This window comes from Quercus robur, chromosome 3 (genome assembly GCF_932294415.1).
Source record: "Quercus robur chromosome 3, dhQueRobu3.1, whole genome shotgun sequence".
NCBI classification, from domain to species: Eukaryota; Viridiplantae; Streptophyta; class Magnoliopsida; order Fagales; family Fagaceae; genus Quercus; species Quercus robur.
This window is the reverse complement of record NC_065536.1, coordinates 27,469,874-27,483,865: the sequence shown is the minus strand read 5'-3', so window position 1 is coordinate 27,483,865 and position 13,992 is coordinate 27,469,874. Positions and strand designations below refer to the sequence as shown.

General features: G+C 34.0%; 1 long non-coding RNA gene across 2 annotated transcripts; it reads left to right on the top strand.

Moving 5' to 3' along the window:
• The first annotated feature begins 4,334 nt into the window (after positions 1-4,334).
• On the top strand, positions 4,335-9,208 carry LOC126717670 (uncharacterized). Of its 2 annotated transcripts, XR_007652689.1 has the most exons (4): positions 4,335-4,628; positions 5,152-5,375; positions 5,450-5,611; positions 9,109-9,208. It is a non-coding gene; the product is annotated as an uncharacterized LOC126717670 (long non-coding RNA). The 2 variants fall into 2 exon arrangements; XR_007652688.1 differs by lacking the exon at positions 9,109-9,208 and having other exon boundaries at positions 5,450-6,335.
• Positions 9,209-13,992: the final 4,784 nt, after the last annotated feature.

Genomic DNA, 13,992 nt, shown 5'->3' with positions numbered 1-13,992 from the left:
GGACCAGTAATTTTATTTTGAATGAAGGAAAGAATTATTTGCTTTTGTTATTATTACTAGATTTATGGTTGTAACTGAATTTTTATTACTTGATTTATGGTTGTATTATAATTTTAGATATACGGGAATTGATAATAGGTTATTTGGATAACATATGACCTATTGATCAAACAAGTAATTTGGGTCAGCAATGACCTATTAATCAAACCAGTTATTAAATGGGTCATTTGGGTAAACCCTAACATGGCCTGCTAATTAAACAAGTTATACATGTTGTATCGGGTTACCCCTTTAATAAACGGGTTGTGTTAGGGTTGAAGAATCTAACTTTTTTAATAAACTGTTCAAGTTCGTGTTGACCCATATAAAATAATGTAATAGATCACGCCCCCGGCCCCATTTTGGTATTGGGCCAAACTCATGTGAATGGATAGAGTCGTGTTATTGCCTCTTAGAATGGAGGTTCGACTAATTATATTTTTCCCTTAAGATTAAGGGTTTTACAATGGAGTTGCCACTTAATTATTAGAATAAATAAGAAAACCAAAATTGAAAAAAAAATCATCATTTTATTGATTTGAGAATGATTATAGAAAATTACATGGCTTTGGTACTAGATACAATTTAAGATAAAGTACATGGTTTTGTTTCCTATTTACAATCTATATATTAAAAATTACATGGATAAGTACTTGGTCGACTAACTCTTGATCTAAGTTCAAATGCTACGTTACAAGGTGGGAAGGTGTTAGGCACTCACCTTACCCGGTGAAACCAATCTTCTAAACATTCATATCATATCATATTATCCAGATCACTCAATTGTATGTTGAATTTTAATGTGTGTGCATGTGATAAACTCTTATTAAATTTATTAATCATTGTATTTGAATTGAAAAATAAATTCTAGTGCATGAGTGTGAATGGTGGTATTCTAGTTTCAAGGATTTGAGAGAATTATAAAACTAACATGTTTTTCATATTCTGGATGTGGATTTAAGATCAAAACTAGTGTCATGCATAAATATGTGATGAACAACCAGGAACATGTGAAGAACATATATGAAAATTTAAGAACATTCAAACATATTCAAAGAATTTAAATAATCACTAGCATAATTTAATTTTAAATTCTCATTATAGCAATTTTATTTAAAAACAAAAAACCAAAAAAAAAAAAAAAAAAAAAAAAACCCAACAACAACAACAACAACAACAAGAAGTTAGGAAAATGGATTATACTTGCATGCAAGTTCCACATGGTGGAACAGGAGGCTCTTGGTAATGGTCCTGAAGGTGAAGTAGAAAAGAAGAATTAGGAGAGAGAGAGAGAGAGAGAGTCTTAGGAAGACCAAGATATGATAAGATTACTCTACTTCATTAGAACTCAAAAGGGGAGAAGAGAGGGTGTTTTTATGTACTTTGGAATGGAGGAGACGTGGGGTTTGTATAGTAATGGTAGAGAAAATATAAATGGAAGAAAATTTAATAAGGGTTGACAAAGGATTAAAGAGAATTATAAACCTAAACCCTCTTTTAGTATTTAGAAAAAGCTAGTATATTAAATTTGGAGGTTGGTAGGAGGGATGAGTAAGCTAAATGACTAAGAATTTAGTTTTTCCCATAGCTCTTGTAATAGCCCGCAGAGCTAAATTTAAAAAATCATATCTTACTCAATTCTTATCAGAATTGTCTTGTTCCTATACTCAAATTGAAGTCCTAGGTGTCTAGTTTCTGGAAAAATTAATCTCACTCACAGATTCAAAATATTCTGAGAGATATCAACAAAATGGTGAGTAGAGATCATTTGTTAGAAAATAGTTTCAGCATAGTTAACATTAATAGGCCCCAAATTAGTTTCCAATTCACATTAATAAGTTCCAATCACTTTCATTTCAGACTTAATCAGTTCCAAATTTACCCCAATTAAAAAGATAATTATACAAATTACTCATTGAATAAGTAATATTTGATAATCTAATTAATCAAGTGTGTACAACCTTACCGTAAGATGTAGTCCTAACCAATTAAATTATGACACATCATTAATTTCAAATTGATTATAATTATAACTAATTGGAATCAATTGTTCATAATCATATATAATCGGACTCAATTTTGTAATAGTGCATCTCGGACATTAAAACTTGATTTTGATGATAACTTTCAATCTGATGGTCTGATTAAGGCTCATGACCAATCAATTTAATCGTTACAACATCATGATCATTTTGATGAAATGAAATTAAGGATCTAGTAGCCACAATTTAGATGCCTATTTTCAAGGTGAAATTACCATTTTACCCTCCATGTGAGGTTAAATACGAGTTGCAAAATGAGGTGTCAACACATAATACTCACAACTCAACCCGACGCAAACTTGACATGTACATGAACACGAATTGCCGCCCTTAAGTTGAACTGCAAATTTCTTTGCCATTTTGAGTGTTTTTTTCCTTTCTCTCTCTTTCCCCCCCTAAAATTTCCAAATTCTTGCCTATTCTAATAGAGCATTGAGAGGAGTATAAATCTCTTTTCGGTGAGTTCTTTTTTTTCCTCTCTCTTTTCTTCATGAATTTTTTTTTTTTTTTTTTTTTTTTTTGGAAGCACTGTAATAGAGCCAAACAGAACCTTGGTTGCTTACTCCTTGAACAATTTGAGTTTTTCTTTTGTTTGTTAATGGTTTGGGGTATGTGTTTCTCTTAATGATACAACCAGTTTTTTTACTACATGTTTGGCTTCTTTTAATTGATCAAGGTGTCATCAGGAATGATTTTTTTTTTTTTTTTTTTTTTGTTTGATGAGTGAATGATAATTGATCGGACAAAGGAAATTTGGTTGGTTTTGATATGTGTCTAAATGAAGTAGGGTTTTGTAGGCTACAAATATGATCCTTGGACTCCAAATAATAGTTTTTATTTTGGTTCTTGGAAATTGTTAAGGACATATTTTATGTAATTGACTAATCTTTTGACAAAATGCATTTTACTTGTAATTGAGTAGATCTAGGAGGAGTTTAGTACTTCAAAAAACATGTTGTTCAAGCCAAGTATTAAAGCCATGAAGATTGGACCAAGAAACAAGTGAAGAAAAACTGTTCATTAAAACTCGATAGAAGGTCGACAAAAACAGTATCTATCGAGACTTAATGAAGAAAGCTCGACAGCTGAATCTATCAAGATCTACGAAATCAGAATTTCCAAATCTGATTTTCGACTCATGATGACATGTATGTGTATGGTTTCTTTTCTCATAACCCTAGACATATATAAGGCTTATTTTAAAGGTCGTCATACATGGAGAACACAAGCTTTGAGTGACCTAGTGCCTTATTCTCTCTAAAAAAAAGCTACTATGTCTTTGCGCCTTAGGGTTTTGTAATCAAATGCTTCTTGATCTTCATTGTTGATGAAGTGAAGAACTTTGCAACCAACAATCTTCTTCAAGTTGATGAGTTAGTCACGTACTGGGATCCATGCATCATTGGTTAGTCACGTATTGAGATTCGTGCAAAAGGGTGGCATTTATAAATTGAAGAGTTCAGAAGTTCTGAAACGGTAGAAGGTTTTTGCTGTAAGTTCATCTACGGAGATTGTAGAGTCTAGAGACAAAAGTTTTGTACTAGATCTAAAACCTCTCTTTACTATAGTGAATTGCTTTTCGGGAAGGTTTCCCCCCAAATTTTTTATTGTGAAACTAGTTTGTTTTATTGGTTTTCCTGGGTCATCACATCTTGTCTTATTTACTTTTCCGTTGTGCATGATATTGATGTTTGTTTGTTTTAACAAGGTTTATTCATAATAAATCTAATTAACAACTTAGGTTTAAAACTTGTTAATTCTATCAATTGGAGTCTAAATTTCCCAACAGAAATCTTAACAATTAATCCATAAATTATTAGATAAGGTCATATACTCATATATATGCAGCAAGTTTTGTACCCTTTAAAATTAACATTCAAATTTAGGTTCCATCATTATAGAAAGCAATAGCAGAAACTTCACTAGAATTCCCAAATATTTAAAACATAATTAAAAAAAAAAAAAAAAAAAAAAACCCCAAAAATTAGGTTTGGGTACCCATGGATAAAATATTCCAGATTCGTGTAACAATTGAGTATGGGTTTTTATTAGGTAAGAGAATCGGATATTTATGGTATGGGTAACATAGTCATGTCGGGTATGGGTATACCTGACCCATACCCGCCACAACATGTATGGGGATATCCTTGTTTCACTTTCACATAAAATTGTGGGCGTGAAAAAGTAATATTTTAAGTTGAATCCACGGCGACGTTATTGTTATTCATTGCGATAACTAAACCAGTAAGAAGATTATGTGTCAAAAATGCCAAAACTAGTTTCGTTGCTAAAGACGAAAGCATTCGTTGCTATAGGTTTCTCTTACTCTATTCTTCTCTCACAGCCCCTTCGTCCCTCACCTTGTCGCATTGAGCTTCACCCATCTCGCCGTTGCCATCTCCGATCGGAAAGCTCTCTCTCTCTCTCTCTCTCTCTCTCTCTCTCTCTCTCTCTCTCTCTCTCTCTCTCTCTCTCTCTCTCTCTCTCGTCACCTTTTACCGCCTCAGCTCCCTCGTCTCTCTAATTTCACAGTGAGTCCATTGCAAGGTTTGTGATTTTTCATATTTGGTAAATCATTGATCTATTGACTGATTTAGGATTTCTAATCTTTGTTTGTGGGTTTTATTTATTTATTTTTTCTCAACAAAAAATACAATTGGCCTAATAGGATGGTTTTTCAAACTTTGTTTGTGAATGACATTTTGAACTCTCGATCTAGGTTCAGTCCCCGCCTGTATCAAAAAGTGATTAGTGTCTTGAATCTTGATTTAATAATAAATAGTTACCATTAGGAGTGGACGGCGTAGGTTGAAATTCTAAAAAAAAAAAAAAAATGTCCTCATAAACAGAATGGATGAAGATGATAGTTTAGTTTACAAGGATTTCCCCCTCTTTTCCAAACCCCCAAATGCTCTAAACCAACCCCACAACAAATAAATTGATTTTAGATACTGTAATATGTAATGTGGTGCAACCTATACAACTTTGTTGGAGTGACTATTGAATCATTGATAGTTAATCTATCCTCTCATTTTTAATTATATTTTAGTTCATTTTTCATCAATTTCAGGCATCTTTTGGGAGAAGCACGTCCCCGTGTTTTTAAATCATAGTCCATAAATTAATCATCTTCATCATCATTATTGCCATGTTGTGCTTGTCAACTTGCACTAGAATGAGTCAGCAAACTCCATCAGAGTTGATTATGCAGCCTCATTGTCTTTTTCTCCGAAGTTGAAATGCTTTGCTTGCAACTGAGTTTTGCACTGCATCAATTCTAAATTTACACTCAAGGTGAAACATTAGGTGATTCTTTCCTCATTTTTTAATTGAACAACTTATTTATATGTTCTTTTTATTTTGTTTAGTTCCTAGTTTCGGATGAAGCAAATAGAGTTCTGGATGTTGGGTTTGAAGAGTTCTGCAACAATGACAAGTGAATTGGAAGGACTGCTTAAACCTTCTGCAAATAAGGCATACTTCTACAAGGCATATGATGGCTTTAAGACGGTTGCCACTCTAAAACAGCAGTATGTTTTTATTCCCAATAATGTGAAGGATGTTTATGTAAATGCACATTTTGTCTAAAATGAAAGATATGGGTGTTCGATCCACCATCATATTTGTCTCCACCTGCAGGTATTATTTCCTGGAACAATAATGTCTAAATTTTGAAACTGTTTTCTGATGTTTGTGTTGTAGTTTATTTATTGTCTTTCAGCTGTAGCATTTGCGTTATTCCTTGGTTTGTGGAACATGTTATTCAGTTATTGTTAGCTATTATTTTGGATGGCTTAACCCATTGATGTTTCTTGTTTTCAATCCTTGTTCTTGTTGGCATCTTGTCCCTCTCTCCCTCTACACCTCTCCCCACTTGCACTTATAATCACAATAAACATTTGATTGTTGTGAACCTTTCAATAACAATATATGGGACAAAATTGGCAAATGCCCTTTTCCGGCAAAAAGAGCAGCATAATATGCCCTCTTTCTCAAACTAATTAGGGAAATGTTCTTCTTTTAAAACTCGACTTTCTCAAAATCGAGTTAAGCCCTATAGTAGCGTTTTTAAGGAGCCTATAGTGATGTTTTAAGGACTTATAGTGGCGTTTTGAAACTCGAGCTCCTTGAACTCAAGTTATAGGAAAAAAAAAAGAAAAAAATTGCATGTAACTCGAGTTCATGGAGCTCGAGTTCTAAAACGTCATTATAAGTGCTTAAAACATCACTATAGACTCCTTAAAACGCCACTATAGGGCTTCAGAATTTTTTTTTTTTTTTTTTTAACTTGATTTTGAGATAATTGAATTTCAAAAGAGGGGCATTTCCCTAATTAATTTGGAAAATGTGGCAAAATGCTGGATTTTTTTTTGAAATGGGCATTTGCCCATTTTCTCCACAATATATGCATATGCATTGAATAACTGGTATAATTTTAAAGTATTCTAGTACCTATAATATATCTTTGATATAGACTTGCTTCATGAAGCAACCAAAATGTTTTTTAAAAAAAGTGTAATTTACATATGTTTTTTTTATTTGTTTTGATAAGTATAATTTGCATTTCTTTTTAATATGTGCATGTGTGTTTATAAAATAATCTGTAGGTATATGCTCCAAATCAATAAGACTTTTGAGTGATGATCGTGTGACTTGAAGTATTTATCATATATAATAGGCTTCTATATGATTTGGATTCTTAGGAACAAGTTTTCTCATGCAAATTTAACTTTTAGTATAGCTGATATTGTCTGATATCTGCTGTGAATTGCATCCATACTCTTTCTAATGCAATGAAGTGAACCATTTCCACTTGCCATGCAAATAGAGAACCTTTTCAGAAGATATCAGTAACAATAACTAAATCAACAATGCTTTATGTTTGTGCCTTCTGCACTAAATCCATCTAAAAATCAGCTCCTGCTTTTATTTGGTTGGAGAACTAGTTAAACTGTTACTTTGTAAGAGCACTAGCATCAATCTCAACAAACCAAATTTTGACAACAAATATAGCTAAACTCACCCAGAACTGGTTTGCATTAGGCTCTATAGCCCTTAGACAAAATGTCATTTATAAATAGTAACTCAATACTTCTATTGAGTTATTGTTCATCAACAGACCACCACAAATGACTTTATATTTTCTCTCTCTCCCTTTCTCTGCGTCTCAAAATTCTCATTCTATCTCTCTTTCTCCCACCGATTTTCTCTGTCCCTATGGCAGAGAATGAGAACTTCTTTGCCAGGTCGAAGCCCCTCGCACTCACCAATCTTCTCCTTAAGCTTCCCTTCAAGGGCTCCATCATCCAGCATTTGAAAACTTATATTTGATCTTCAAATGCGATGTTGATGCTGGATCAGATGCTCACCTCTACTTCTCGATCTCTCTTAGGAGATTTTTTCTTTATTTCTCGATAATTGGTTTTGTGTGTACTAGTGGCTGATTTGGGAATCTCTAATCACCATGTTGTTGTTGTTGGCTGTGTGTTCTTTAAATTGGGGAGTGAATATTGAGGAATATTTGTGAATTGATATGTGAATTTGGGAGTGAATATTGGGGAAGATTTTGACCAAAAATGGTGAAGAGTGGAAGAGATTGGAGAGAGAAGAAATAATATTTATATAAATAGAGAAATAAGTTTGAGCTTGACAAAGGTCTTTGTAAGATAAGTTTGCTAAAATAGCAAAAGTAAGGTTTTTTTTTTTTAAATACCTGATTTGGCTAAATCTGTGTTGAGCTTGGTGTGAATGTTCTTATACATCAGCTAATTGGCTATTTTGTATTGAAATTATGTTTGACATGGAACCTTGTTCTAACTTCTAAATGTAAATGATTAAATGAATTTATGTCCTGAAGGATTTTAGTGCTTTATAATTTGGGAATAGCCCAATGTCTGCCAAGACTAGATAAGGCCTCCTTACCCAGTACTCACCTAGTCACCTTCCCTGAGGGAAACAAAATATAAGAAGATATAAAGAAAGGGGGAAGAAATGAAGGGAGGGAAAAATCAGGACTCCTGTACCTTGTAAGTTTGGCCTATAGAAACTCATCTTGCTTTGCTTCGGCCCACCTCGTCCATTAATAACTAGCTGTGTTATGTTATTTCTGCTACCAATAATTCCTTGACTTTTTTTAAGATATATGTGTTGGCTAGTCAACTATTGCTTGAACTTCCAGTTAGGTCAAGTTTGATTGCAAAAACATTTATCCAAAAAAAAAAAAAAAAGATTGCAAAAACATTGTGTCAAATTAGAGGTTTGTCACTGGCATATTCAATTTAGGATTGGCTAATTCTGATTCAGCTCTGAATAATATTAGCTATTTTTGCACTAATGGTTTTTATTACAACTTACTTTGTTCTTTTTACCCAAACTGCTTCCTCATTAGGGTGTGCTCTTGAATTTCTTACTTGTTCTCAGCAAAGAAATTATTCAAACTATCATAACCAAACCTTCTTACGTCAGAATATGATATGATTACTGCCTTAAATCTTTTGTCAAGATACAAAATTGTTCACGGTTAAACTCTAGTTTTGTGTGTATGTGTGTTTTGCAATGTTGAAGGTGTGACTGCAAAGGACGTGGACCCTTTTGTGTAGTTTTCTTTTTCTTCTTCAGTAAAGTCCTTTATTCATCAAAAAATAGGTGGGAGTTGATAAATGAAAATATTGGGTGTTTTGAGCATTGAGGAATGTCGGCTTTTGTCTGTTCTTTTCTCCCTTTCTCTTCCATCTTTTCTTCTTCTTCTTCTCTTTCTTGTGGTAGTGACTATTCACAAGTATTGTTCATATAGCCCCTAAATGGCATAAAATTCTCTCTTTGCTTCTTCCTTACAACACCAAATCAAGCCCTTTCTTTTTTTCCTATCAACACCCTAAAATCCCACATACTTTTCTTTTTCCAACACTTGTACGAGTATTGCTGCAGGACAACTGGCCCAAGAATAATCAATTAACAGATTTTCACTGATAATTTGCACACTATATGAGACCAGTTCTAATTTGTTTTGAATGTTTATTATATGCAGAATGATGTTAATCTCATTCATGAAATAGAAGCTATATTGGAAAAGAGTTGGAAGCATTTGAATATAAAGAGAATGAGGTGCTTTCTGATATTACAAAGGTAAGATCTCTCAGAATGATTTTGGTTATATTACTAGATTAATAACAGGATTGTCAAATTAAAAATTCATTGCTACTCTTTCTAAGTGGTTTGGTATAGCTTATTTTCATTGTTTAATCTTGCTTAAATAATAAGCTAGGAAAAATATAACTGTACCTAGAAAAATTGAAGCTTTAAAAAGCTATACATAAGCTTATCACAAAAAACAAATAAACAAACAAAAACAGCTAGGCCAAACCAAGGTCTTTTTATAAGTGACTTTTATGTGATGAGATTTTCCTCTTATGCTACTCCAAGAAGAAGTCTCATTGGCAATAAGCTTTACAATTAATTTGAAGAGTTTGCAATATCCGAGAAATTGTAGTTCTTCCAATTTATGTTAATCTCACTTCTCTAGTTTTCATCCATTATAGTTACAAATGAATAGATGATGGATGTCATAAAAAATTTCATTTGGAACTTGGTCCCATTATGTTTAATTTAGAAATAAGAAAGGATAAATATGGTATTTGAATTTATTTTTGGATGATTTTTGACTTATTTGGAAGGGAAAATATAAAGTAGGTATTTATAATTCTTCTAATAAGTGAAATACAATGCATTGATCCCCCTAGGAAAACATACATTGTTAGACGTGCATGGGAGGTCTTAATGACTAAAAAGTAGGGATAGCAAGGGAAGCATGCAATACTGGTCATGTAAAGTATAAAAGTACGCCCTTTTCTTCTTTTAAAAATAATGCAATCCTGATTAGCCCTTCTGAAAGTTCAATAAGTGTATAAAACACCTAGAACGTTTAGACCCCCAATTTACAAATTATTAATTCAAGCTTAATATCAAACAATTAATGTGCGGAATATGAACATAAACTTAATACAAAATTGATAAACAATCTAAACCAAATAAAATCACATCCACAGCAAAAATTAAATGGAAAAGATTAAGGGAAGAGAGATGCAAACACAAGGACAACACTCGATGTGTTATCGAAGAGGAAACCGAAGCCCTCGGCGTAAAATCTCTCCGCCGCCCTCCAAGCTGTAAACAATCCACTAAAGAATGTAGTTGAGATACATGAACAGCAGAAGACCCTCCAAGCCTAATTTACCCAATGTACCTAAGCCCTTCAAGTTCCTACTCCAACGAGGTTACGCCGAATCTATTTCTTCTTTAGCTTACCGGATTCTGCTACTTGACCATAGCATCAACCAATATAAAATTGGTCCCTTCTTAACTGCTCCCCAAATACCAAATGGCTTCCTCACAAATATGGGTATGGTGAGAAAAGGTTTTGGTAATGTACCTCTCAAAGATTGGACAATGGAGAGGAAAAGAGTAGAGGAATTTGAAGAATCTCTATGTGAAAATTGTGGATGAATCAATTTTGTTTTTTTCTAAGATTTCTCTCTCAAAATTCTCTCTAGAAGCTCTTTGAATATCGTGGGTATAAGGGTATATATATAGTAGGGTGAGAAGGAATGTGAAAAGTCAATATTTCCCAAACAGGGTGGTCTGGTGACTTGACCTCGCGACTGTGCTGAGTTGTGAGTTCAAGCCGCGAGTTAATGGCCTGGCCAGCCTGGGACTTTTGTCCTGTAGTGCAACAGCTGGCTTGACTCTTCAGCTCTCCTGCATGCTCCGCACATGTGCCAACTTTGGTAGCTTGCCAATAACAAGTCACCCGCAAGTCCAGCCGTGAGTCTCTGCATCCTTACACAATCTTGAGCATTTCTTCACACTCTCTCACTCACTACCCTTACATAATTTCCACCTAAATACTAGGTTACTAATTGCTAAAATACAAGCAAATTTGGTACGGAATAAAGCCAACAAGATGGTTGATAAAATTCAACCTTACACCTTCATTTGGAGTAAGTAGGGGTTTCAAGGTAGGAGGGTACCCTTGCATTGGATTAAGTAGGGGTTTTGAGGTATGTAGGAGGATATTACTTGCTTTCATGTCCCCTAATTTAGTCCATTTTCCATTGAAAACTATTTGGAGATTTAAGATGCCTCCTAGGGTTGCCTTCTTCTCTTAGAGTGCTGCATTGGGGAGGATTTTTACTACGGATATTAATTTTATGGAAGAGAGGTATCAACATGATTGATTGGTGCATCATGGGTAAACAGAATGGGGAAAATGTGGATCATCTAATTTCACATTGTCCAATGCTTCTGAGATGTGGTCCTTTGTTTTTTATTTGTTTGATATCCATTGGGTTATGCCACTATTGGTTATGGATCTGCTAGCCTCGTGACAAGGCAATTTTGGTCGACACCCTAATGCTGCAATTTGGAAGATTGTGCCACAATGCCTAATATGGTACATTTGGCGGGAGAGAAATGCTAGAAATTTTGAGGGTTGTGAGTGATCTATCATTGAGCTTAAATCTTTTTTCCTTTTTTCTTTGCTGGATTGGGATAGAGCTCTTCAAGCCTTCTCTTGTGATTCTTTCTCAGATTTGTTAGTTAGAGCTATATTCGTTGAGATGTTGATGTGTTACCTGGAAGCTTTGCTGATTTAATAAAGATTGTTACTTATCAAAAAAAAAAAAAATTCACTGTTCAAAAACCTCATTGGTTAAACAATTGAATTCAACATCATTACCAGGAATACTGGCAAGTGCATACAATCTTTAAGATAATTAAACACTAGTAGTGTGCCACAACTTTTATATTAATCTAGTTTGTCCTTTATTTCCAATGATAAGAACGTTTACCTTGTGCTTTTCCCTTACTCTTACACACCACCAGAATCTATCAATGTTTACCAACATGTATAAATCAAATCCTGAAACGTAAATCTTTTCAATGCTGAATTTTTCTGAAACCTTAAGCCTAAAATTGTCATAATAATGATTCAACAAAGTGTTTTTTGGGGAAAACTTATGGTTTTTGTTTAGACCGATGAAAATAGATGCTTATTCTCTAATGATTTTATTAAGATGCTATTATTTTTAGCTTTTCTCATTATTTCAGATGAGTGGCATGCATCAAATATGCCGCCATGTCTAAGCTATTAAGACCTTATTAGTTTTTCTTTCTTGTATTAGAGTTATATTTGTTTGGCAAAAATTAAACAAGTAGAGATCTTCATTCCAGCCTACATACGTATGATCTACAGCTACTTTAATATGCAAGTTTACAAGGCTAAACGAGTGGCAATGATGAAGATGATGGATGATGGCTTTGATGAGAAAGCAAAAGAACGCAAGAAACAAAAATTGAAAATTCTAGCAGAGAAAGGATCGTTGAAGAAAAGGAGTAAAAAGAGAAAAATCTGCTAAATAAATAGGTTGAAAATTGTAGTTTCGCCTTTGTATTTCTTATCAGTGAGTGACAGCTTATTCGGATGTAAGTAATAGATGAGTTTTATATTTGCCCCCTCATTTTGAAAATTTCAGTCTATTACATTGTTCTTTGTAGAACATTAGTTCAATTTTGATTATGACCAGAAAATGAATTATACTGTGTATATATTTTTTTAGTAAGGAGAGCTTTAAGTAGAAGTTCTTTTTTTTTTTTTTTTTTGAAATGAACAAACAAAACATGGATAAATTTGTAGTCTTACATACAATTTATTTTAATCTTCTAGTAGTAATTGGGTTTTGGTAGCAAACCGTGGCCAAAATGACCCATTAGCATTAATTTTTGAAATATTTAGCAACAGAGCACTGTTTCGGAAATAATTAGGGAAATACCACTTTTTCTGATACTCGAGCTTGGTGAGCTCGAGTACCATGTTTTTTTAATCCACCGTCGCCCCATATTCAAGGAGCCCTATAGTGGCGTTTTTAAGCCCTATAGTGACGTTTTCGGGCCCTATAGCGGCGTTTTTAAGCATCCATACCAAGGAGCCCTATAGTGACGTTTTTGGGCCCTATAGCGGCGTTTTCCTGTAAATTTTTTTTATAAGTCCCCATAACAGGTTAAGGGGTCCTATAGTGGCGTTTTTAAGCCCTATAGTGACGTTTTTGGGCCCTATAGCGGCGTTTTCCTGCAAAATTTTTTTTAGTCCCCATAACAGGTTCAAGGGGCCCTATAGTGGCGTTTTTAAGCCCTATAGTGACGTTTTTGGGCCCTATAGCGGCGTTTTCCTGCAAAATTTTTTTATATGTCCCCATAACAGGTTCAAGGGGCCCTATAGTGGCGTTTTTAAGCCCTATAGTGACGTTTTCGGGCCCTATAGCGGCGTTTTTTTTTTTTTTTTGAGAAGATGTTTGACCAATGAAAAGATGGTACTCGAGCTCACCATGCTCGAGTACCAGAAAAAGTGGTATTTCCCTAATTATTTCCGAAACAGTGCTCTGTTGCTAAATATTTCAAAAATTAATGCTAATGGGCCATTTTGGCCAACAAACCGGTACTAAATAGTGAGAGGAATCGAACCAAGCCTTTCTCTATTGGCATTTCTTTATTTCTTAAGGGCTCTTGGGCGCATTTCACCAAAGGTTTTCAAAGAACCATTGAAGTTATCTATATAATACCAAATGTTCGCCAATTTGTTGGGTAAGTGTCACTGTCATATCATTTTTATTCTATACCAGTCACATCAAATTGGGATAGAGAAATATAACATCTTAACTAAGCAAACTCAGAGCACCCTATTACTCATTCCCCGTTAATATTATTGGAGGCAGAAATTTTAGTGCACAATTGTTAATATTATTGGAGGCAGAAATTGTAGGTGCACAATTAAATGTAATTTCTGATTGTGGACCCTTCATTTCTATGTCAGTAACCAGATAAGCTCTTTTATGCATGTGATTTCATATTTTCACTGTGA